This window comes from Zingiber officinale, chromosome 5A (assembly GCF_018446385.1).
Source record: "Zingiber officinale cultivar Zhangliang chromosome 5A, Zo_v1.1, whole genome shotgun sequence".
NCBI lineage: Eukaryota > Viridiplantae > Streptophyta > Magnoliopsida > Zingiberales > Zingiberaceae > Zingiber > Zingiber officinale.
This window is the reverse complement of record NC_055994.1, coordinates 7449950-7459990: the sequence shown is the minus strand read 5'-3', so window position 1 is coordinate 7459990 and position 10041 is coordinate 7449950. Positions and strand designations below refer to the sequence as shown.

General features: G+C 39.1%; 1 pseudogene; it reads right to left on the bottom strand.

Moving 5' to 3' along the window:
• Positions 1–453: 453 nt before the first annotated feature.
• On the bottom strand, positions 454–5992 carry LOC121979392 (annotated as a pseudogene).
• Between the last annotated feature and the right edge of the window lie 4049 nt (positions 5993–10041).

Genomic DNA, 10041 nt, shown 5'->3' with positions numbered 1-10041 from the left:
TTCCATCTGCCTGGCTTCACTCACCAGGACTTACAAGACCAAGTGTTTGGTTAACACTGACTCACTTAGATTTTCATCATCTGCCAATCTCCCCGTTGGACTTGCCCTTGCCTAACTTCTAGTTAGAATTTCCCAATCAAATATCCAGTCAACTTTGACGTACTTGACTCTTCTTCGCATCAAACTAGTCAAACATTGATCAAAGGAGAATTGCTCCAATAATCTCCCTAAATTGACGATTGCACCTACAATATCCATACATTGTCAAACATCAAAATTCAAGCTTCAATCAATTCAAATTTAATCAACCTGATCAATCTTAACCTAGGAAAATTATACCAACACTCTTGTCTTTAACTTCCACCTACACAGGCTCAATGACCCCGGGGTCCTAATAAAAGGCCTTCTCCTGTTAATTCTCATGTTCCAAGAATGCTTCTTTGAAGTTGCAGTTTAATGTACGCGCTCCCGAAGAAGGTCGAGTTCTAGCTCTGTGAGATCAGTATCTTGAATTTCATAGTGGACGCCATCCATCTCTCTCCCCAATCTCTCTTCGGAGGCTGCATACAGCACATGTAGGTAACTGTATGTGATCTTAATATGAGTTGTATGTGATCACAGGGGAATGGTGAAAATTCAGATGACTCTCAAGAAAGATAGCAGCAATACTGCAGCTGCATATAGCAAATGTAAAACTTGCACAAGTGACGATCAAATTGTAAAACTCTTTTTAAGATTGTCAAAGTTACCATCATAACATGACTTCAATGAAAAATCAATCTGACGTAGTCTGTGATAGAATCCTTAAGAAAGATATCCAATCTATAATGAGGTAATTCGCTTCGATGGTTTATTTATTATTAAATTGAAAGGCTTATGCTGGCAAAATCTGTTGAAGTTTTTGTATATATAACTGACAATAGCAAAGTTCTATCATTTATTGATCAGTTTATTGATCCATGTCAAAGATGAATGATGGCAGGAAGAGACTCACCAGGCAATGAAGAAAATCTTGCATTTTGGACAATTCTCTTGAGTAACAAAGTCAAAATCGACGACAATCCTTTTCAGGCAGAGAAGCCATAAATTCATCATAGCTCTTTGTAGCAGCACCAAGCTTTTCCACGATAACCTCTTTTTGCTTTTCATTAATTTTGAAAATCACATACCTACGAGTCTTCTTCCTCTGAAGCTCTAAGCAGATATCTTTGCAATCATCAGCAACACCCAGCCCAGAGGAAGCATTCGACTTGAATCAATTAACAAGAGAAAATAACAAAACAGAGCACTTCAACCTATTAAACCTAAACAATCTAGGGTCTCAACAAAGCAAGTTATTCCTTAGAAAGTTGACGAGGATACAGATACGTATACATCATAAACTTGTATCACAATTTATATTGAGCCAATTGTACAAGAAACACAATAGTTATGTTTTGATAGCAGGCCATCACACACTTAATATGCAGTCCCCTTCAAGTAGGTGTTCATGCTAAGGCGAAAGCAACAAATCTCACCTCTTCTATTGCTTCAAAGTGCATCATCCGCCAGAGCGATTGTCTATCTTTATTTCCATCTTCGTTTTATCTTGCTATATGGCTTTAAATTCTTTGATTTAAAGTGCTTTTTTTTATTACTTGTTCAATTAGATAATTTATTATTACGTAAGAATAATGTACTTGGGTGTGTAGTTGTGTTATGTAATTTTTTTTCTTTTGCAATGTAAAATGATGAAGTGTGTGGTGTAGAATATTGATTAATATAGTTTGTTGGACATATATCTAAGTATCTCGAGTGAGTTTTAATATGATAAATTGAGTTTAAGTTAAATTTTACAGTTTTAATGTCTTCTGTCTAAGTGTGCAGGGACTTAGGAGTATAAGAAGTGGAGCAGAAGATGAAGCGAGCGAAAAGGATGATACTAAAAGTGAGTTGACGGACTCAGTGCATCAAAGGGACGTGGAACTGTAGAAGAGTACCCGGTGGACAAGAAGGACATGTGTGCAACTTCCGAGGGACGAGAAGTCAGATAGGAAGACTATTCAAGGAGAATGCTAGAGTTGAGTTCAGGTGAGCTCAACTCCGGACAACCGTAGAATCATCCAAGCGATTGGATGAGAAAATGGTCAACTTTGAAGTTGGCCATGCCCAGGCGCTTGGACCAGGTCTAGATACTCGGATCATATTCAGGCCCTTGGACGAAGTTCAGGCGCTCAAAGCAATACTGACTAGCTGTTCGAGCCGTTACAGCGAGAATCAAACTGGAGTCGATGTCAACAAGGTTCCTAGCACTCGGACCGAGTCTAGATGCCCGTGAACTGATAAAGCATTAACGAAGAGTCATTGCAGAGTGGATCGAGGCGACCACGGATAAGCGCCCGAACCTGGTCCAAGCGCCCGAGAGTTGCCATGTCAATAAGCGGCTAATTGCCACTAATGGACTATAAATAGAGCTCTGGTTTTCAAAGTTGAATACAACACTGTTCTTGATTTTCATTTCTTACTTTTAGTGCTAGTGGTTTCAATGTTTGTAAGAGGCTACTCCGCCTACACTGAAGGAGACATTTTTTAGTGGAGTTTTAATTACCTTGGATTAACAACCTTCTCGGTTGCAAACCAAGTAAAACTCTTTGTCTCTTCTATTTTCTGTTTATCTTAATTAACTAATGTGTGTTTATCCTTGCTAAGTTTAGAAGCAAGAGAAAGTGCTTATTTTTATTACAGGTTATTTATCCTCCTATAGCTAGCTTACCGGGACATACAAGTGGTATTAGAGTGAGGTACACTTCAGAAGGACTAACCGCTAACTGAAGTAACAAGGAGATGGCCAGAGCAAGCATTCATCCACTGAAGTTCGGGGGAGATTTCATCATATGGAAAAAGAATATAGAGGTAATTTTTTAAGACTGGTTTGAAATCTTACTAACCATTAAATATGACATTGCAATACCCAGAGATCAGCATGGAGAGGAGAAGGAAGGATACCTCTAGAACAAGAAAGAGCAAAGTGACTTCGTGGCCAACGAAAAAATATAATTCCATCTACTGCTTGTACTATTGCCTCAAGAAGTCAACGCATTGAAAGCTATATCTCGGTCAAAGAACTCTTGGAGAAGTTCATGGAGTTTCACGAAGGCACATCAGAAGCAAAGCTAGCAAAACAGGACATCCTTCGAAGTAAATTAACAAACCTCTAAATGGAAAAAAGGAGAGACGGTGTCTTAATTACACACGAAAATCAAAGAGCTAATCATCGGACTTATAAACCTTAGCGAATCGATAACAAATCGAAACTCAGTTCGTTATGCACTTAATACTTTTCTGATAACTTCAGAACAGACATCAATAGTAGATGGCTACTGCATCTCAAAAGACCTAGAGGTAAGTACTTTAGAAGATTTATTTTCTATAATAGAATTACATAAGTCTAGATAAACAGGTATAAGAAAAAAAAAAGGAGCCAAGTAAGAACTTACCATTGAAAGCCAACAAAAAGGATGAATCGGAATCAGATTCTTTATTCGACAAAGACGGAGAAGCATTTATGGTAAGAAAGCTAAATAAGTTTTTAAAAACTAATAGAGACTAAGAAATTTCTTCCAAAAAAGAGGAAAGTTTGTAAGTACCCCGTGATGATTTTGATGTGATCAACCAAGTCAAGTTAGGTCCTGTTGTTATTTTGATGACTTGTGTCTAAATGTGCAGGAACTTGGGAGTACAGGAAGTCAAGCGAAAGACACAGCTAGTGAGAAAGATGGGACAGGAGATGTTGGACCGCTGGGGTCGGCTAGAAGGGGGGTTGAATAGCCTGCCAAATTAAAAAGACAACCCTTCTCGACTTTTCAACAAAATAACACTTGCATAAAATAATTAAACAAATAAAACAGAAAAGAAAGAGGCACATAGGGATTTACTTGGTTACAACCGGGGAGGTTGTTAATCCAAGGAAAGTGTCGCACTAACTATCTCCTTCAGACGGAGAAGCCTCTTACAGCAATGAAGCGCACAAAAAAAGAAGTTAAACTCTAAATGAAAGCTTACAAGTGTTGGAAATGAATTTCTTGAGTTGTCGAAAAGCTTCTGGACCAAGGATGCATTTATAGCCTTGGTCGAGGCGCCCCAAAGGGGTTCCGGGCTCCCTAGGGGGGATAAAACTTTATCCCCAACGCAACGGATCGCGCTTAACGCGATCCGATCAAAAATCAACCTCCGGGCTCCCGGAATGGATCCAAGCGCCCGGACCACTAAATCAACCAAGTTGACTTTCTGGTTCGGGCCTTCTGCTCAAGTGTTGCTCGTCTCGGTCCGGGTCTTCTGCTCCGGCTCCGCTTGCTTGGGTGATCTCTGCCATCTGAAATAGGGCTCACCCGAACCTAACTTCCAGCCTTCTCGAGCAAGCTTCCGCTCCGGCTTCTCATCCCTCAGAATTGTTATGTGCTTCCTTCTCGTCCGCCAATATACTCATCGCAATCTTCGTCCCTCGATCGTATCCTGTGCCGACCTTCTCGCTAGCTGCGTCTCTTGCTCCCCGAGCAGTCTTCCGCTCCGGCTTCTCGTCCCTTGGAACCACCGCACGCTTCCTTCTCGTTCGCCGGTGTACTCTTCCGCAGCGCCTCATCCCTCGGACGCACCGCGTGCCGTCCTTCTCACTAGTTGCATCTTCCGCTCGACTACCTGTGCTCCTAAGCTCCTGCACACTTAGACACAAGGTTAAAAATACACAGGACCTAACTTAACTTGTTGATTACACCAAAACAACCTTGGGGTTCCAACAAACTCTCCCTTTTTTATGTGAGCAACCCAAGTTAAGGTAGGGTAAATAGACGTAAAAAATAAACTAACTAATTTTGTAATAAAGTACAAAAAGATAGAAAATTTGGTCTACCTTCCCCTAAACTTATACTTTTCCTTTTCCCCCTTTGATCACATAAAAAAATGGGGTTCAAAGAAAAAAAACTATAAGGGAAAATTTGTAACTTTGAAGAATTTTGCAATAAAAGAAAAAAATGTTCTAAGTTAAAAGATTTCTAACTAAATATTTTAGTAAGAAAATTTTCTAAGTACAACTTTAAGTAAAAAAAATTCTCACTTAGGAAATTTTGCAAAAATATTTTTGAAAACATTTTCTAAGTAAAAATTTAAGCAGAAATTTCTAATTTCAGAAGAACTTTTAATTTATTTGTCTAAGTAAAAGTTTTACGAAAAAAAATCTAAGTGAAAAAATGTTTTAAAGACTTTTTAAAGCATTATTAAATTTCAACCTTAATGCTTTATCAGAAAGTTAATTAAATATTTTATTTCAATATTTTGGCTTCTAGGTTGTGGTGAGGCACTAGGCCTTCTTGGTTATTGGAGCAACAACCACTTCCTTAGACAAAGCCTCATAAAAAAAATTAACTGTTTAATTTTCTCACTGAAAATGCTAAGTCTAAGTTTTTAATTTAGATCAAATTTTCTAATATTGTGATATTTAAATTTCCATTTTAGTTTATTATAATTTCTCAAATCACAATTTTTTTGAAGTAAAAAATATTGAGCATGCAGAAAATTGTATCATTTCCTTTATCATGTTATTTTCTATTGTTAGTTTGTCGAAATTCTTTGATCGACAAGTTGTTGCATGAGTTTCCTTTAACCCACTATTCTTTAATAATTTTTTGGTTTTTAATTTGCAAAATCCTTTCGATAAAATAATTTCTTATTTGTAAAAATCTTTTGATAATATATTTCCTAATTCGATAAAGTCTTTCGATGATTTATTGATCAAATTAAGCAGTTGGTCAGGAGGTGAAGACCATACCTGACTTACCTTACCGGCTGTTGATTCTCCCCCTGTTGGGCTGCTTTCTCCTGACATTGCCCCCCCTTCTTCGATGGTCTTGATGCTTTTTAAGGAAGAGCTGATTGCGTCTTCTGGTAGATACTCGGCGATGAGTGTTGTTCCGACAATTTCCTTCACCTCGGATTCTTCTGACGGTAGTTCGATGTCCATCGAGGAGTTGGATTCGACTTCAAGTGGTTCTTCGTAGAGCTTCAAGAACTTTTCCCAAAGTTCTTTTGTGCTTTTGTATTTTCCGACTCTGTCGAGATCCTGGGCAAGTAGTACACTCAAAAGGCTAGACTTAGCCTTACCATTTGTTATGAATTCGTCACGCTGCTTGTCAGTCCATCGATGCTCCTCAAGTTCTTCTCCTTCTTTGCTTTTGGGCATCTCAAAATCATAGGTCATTATTAATAACAAATTAAAATCAGTTTTAAAATAAACATCCATCTGTCGCTTCCAAAAATCGAACGTTGGTGAGTAGATGTTATCTCCGGTCATCTCATTGCTTCAGTCGGCGGTTAGTCCTCCTGCGGCGTACTCGGCTCTGATACCACTTGTTGGACCGCTGGGGCCAGCTAGAATAGGGGTTGAATAGCGTGCCAAATTAAAAAGACAACCCTTCTTGACTTTTCAACAGAATAACACTTGCATAAAATAATTGAATAAATAAAACAGAAAAGAAAAAGCACACAGGGATTTACTTGGTTATAACCGGGGAGGTTGTTAATCCAAGGAAAGTGTCGCACTAACTATCTCCTTCAGGCGGAGAAGCCTCTTACAGTAATGAAGCACACAAAGAAAGAAACTAAACTCTAAATGAAAGCTTACAAGTGTTGGAAATGAATTGCTTGAGTTGTTGAAAAGCTTCTGGACCAAGGTTGTATTTATAGCTTTGGTCGGGGCACCCCAAAGGGGTTCCGGGTGCCCTGAGAGGGATAAAACTTTATCCCCAATGCAACGGATCACGCTTGACGTAATCTGATCAAAAATCAACCTCCAGGCGCCCGGAATGGTTTCGGGCGCTCGAACTGTCCGAGCGCTCGGAATGGATCCGAGCGCCCGGACCACTAAATCAACCAAGTTGACTTTCTGGTCCGGGCCTTCTGCTCCAGTGTTGCTCACCTTGGTTCGGGTCTTCTACTCCGGCTCCGCTTGCTTTGGTGATCTCTGCCATCCGGAATAGGTCTCACCCGAACCAAACTTCCGGTCTTCTCGAGCAGGATTCCGCTCTGGCTTCTCGTCCCTCGGAATCTTCACGTGCTTCCTTCTCGCTCGCCAGCCTACTCATCCGCAGTCTTCATCCCTCGGTCGCATCCCGTGCCAACCTTCTCGCTAGCTGCGTCTCTTGCTCCCCGAGCAGTCTTCCGCTCCGGCTTCTCGTCCCTCGGAACCACCGCACACTTCCTTCTCGTCCGCCGGTGTACTCTTCCGCAGCGCCTCATCCCTCGGACGCACCACGTGTTGTCCTTCTCGCTAGCTGTGTCTTCTGCTGACTACTTGTGCTCCTAAGCTCCTACACACTTAGACATAAGGTTAAAAACACACAGGACCTAACTTAACTTATTGATCACATCAAAACAACCTTGGGATTCCAACAGGAGAGAGCTAACAGGCTCGGCGCGTCCGAGGGATGAACCACTGTAAAAGAGGACACTTGCAGACAAGAAGGAGGCGTGCGGCGTTTCTGAGGGACAAGAAGTCGGAGCGGAAGACTGCTAGAGAAGGCCGAAAAATGGGTTCGGGTGAGCCCTATTCTATATGACCGAAATCAACCAAGCAAGCGAAGCTGGAGCGGAAGACCTGGATGAAAAGTCAACTTGAAGTTGACTGTGGTCTGGGCACCCGGACCAGTCTGGTTCAGCCGGGGTGCCTCGCCAAGGCGCCCCTGGGCGAAGGCGGTTCAGGTGCTCGAAACCCTTCTAGGCACCCAGACCAGAGATTTTATCCAGACTCATTCCGTCATAATCCGTTGTGATGTGATAAACTTTTATCCACACCAAGGCACTCAGAACCTGTCCAGGTGCCCGGATTAGGCCTATAAATGCAGCCTTGATTTCTGTAGTCAGAACATTACTTGTAAAATGACTTCTATTCTTGTTCTACTATTTTTGTGAGTTGTCACATTATAAAGAGGCTACTCCGTCCAAAGGAGACTTGAGTGAACTTCATTTGTCTAGGATCAGCAATCTTTTGATTGTAAACATAGTAAATTCTCTTGCCTCTACTTATTAATTTATGCATTTACTGTTTGTTATTATACAAGTGTTTTCTTAATTTAGTTTGAAATGTTGGGAAAGGTTGATTTTAATTTTTAGGGGAATTCATCCCTCTCTTGCTGGTCGCCAGGGGACCAACAATTTGTATCAGAGCAAGGACGCTTCAAAAAGACTAACCGCCGACCAAAGCAAAATCAATGGCCAGACCAAGCCTCATCCCACCAAAGTTTGAGAGGGAGTTCGCACACTGGGAACGGCGAATGGAGGTATTCCTAAAAACCAACTTTAAAATTCGTTTAATAATTAAGTACAATTTTGTAGTTCCAAAAGATCAACAAGGCATAGAGAAAGAAGAATACCTCTGGACGAAGAAGGAGCAAAGCGATTTCGTTACCAACAGTAGAGCGGAATATCACTTATTAAGTGTATTACCGTCTCAAGAAGTAAATCGCATTGAAAGCTACACATTGGCAAAAGACCTCTGAGAGAAGTTCCTAGAACTCTACGAAGGAACATCTGAAGCAAAACTAACACGACGGGACATTCTTCGGAACAAGCTAACGAACATCTGTCTAGAAAAAGGTGAGAAGGTAGCCAAACTACATGTGAAGATCAAGGAGTTGATCACCGGACTACTGATCAACCTCTGCGACACGATAACCAACCGAAACTTGGTACGCTACGCACTCAATGATTTTCCCAGGACTCCAGAACGAACCTCGATAATTGATGCCTACTACATCTCGAAGGATTTGGAGGTAAGTATTCTAAAGGAATTCTTTTCAACTTTAGAATTACATGAAACCAGATGTGCAAATACAATAAAAGAGTCAAGCCAAAATATGGCACTAAAAGCCACAAAAAAGGATGAACCTGAATCAGACTCAGATCCGGAAAGAGACCAAGAAGCTTACATGGTAGGAAATTTAGAAAATTGTTTAGATCTAATAAATTTAAAGAAATGTAGAATAGGATAAATCCAAGAAATAGAAGAAAGGTTTGATGTTACCAGTGTCAAAAAGGGCACGTAAAAAAGAACTGCCCGGAACTTAAAAAAGGAAAAGACAAGAGACTCAAGCAAAATAAGCACAAGAATCTTAATGCCACTTGGGACAAAAGCTCATCATTCGAGTCAGAAATAGAAGCATACGCCAGACTAGCACTGATGACTAGCCATGAAGAACAAAGCACCTCAGAAGTTAGCATCAATGAAGGGAGAACAACTTTAGACGAATGCAGCTAAGCAGGGGAAAATCAAGCTTCATATTTGACATGGTAAGTGAGGTATACCTCTTACCTCCTAATCAACTATATTATGGTATTAAATCAATGTCTAAATTTTTGTGTAAATTGAAAACAAAAAAGGATAAATTAAAAAAGGAAAACTTAGAAATAAAAAGAATTTTGACAAAATCTTGCTTAATAGAGGATCTTTAAAAATTAAAAATACAAATTTAAAGGATCAAATAGAAAATTAAAAAAAATGCATGTTTAAATTTCTCTGCTTCAAATTTTAGGAACTATAAAGGATTCAATTGGTATTATAAATTTCGGAAGGGGCAAATCAGAAAAGTAATAAAAACATATATCCCTAGAGAATACCTAATTAATCCAGTTGTAAGGAACCTATATTGGGTTCTCAAATCATGCTTAGTTTAAATTCTGCATATTTCTAATTTTAATTTGATTAATATTTACTTTTTAATTCCCCAATGTGCTAAAATAAATTTATTTGTACAATTTCTATTCAAAATTAATTAGTTATTAATTTTTTCAAAAGAGAATTTTATCTCTTATCTGTTGAAAAATTTTTAAAATTATTTTACCATTGTATTATTTTTTATGAATTTTCTTTCAAATATTATATTTTGCAAATTAAAAATATCACAGAAAGTTATTTTTACAAAATTTATTTTTATGTCAAAATATATCACATTGTCTATTCAAGAAAAAATTGATGAAAGTTTTTTACTATTATTGAATTTTCTATTAAAATACTAA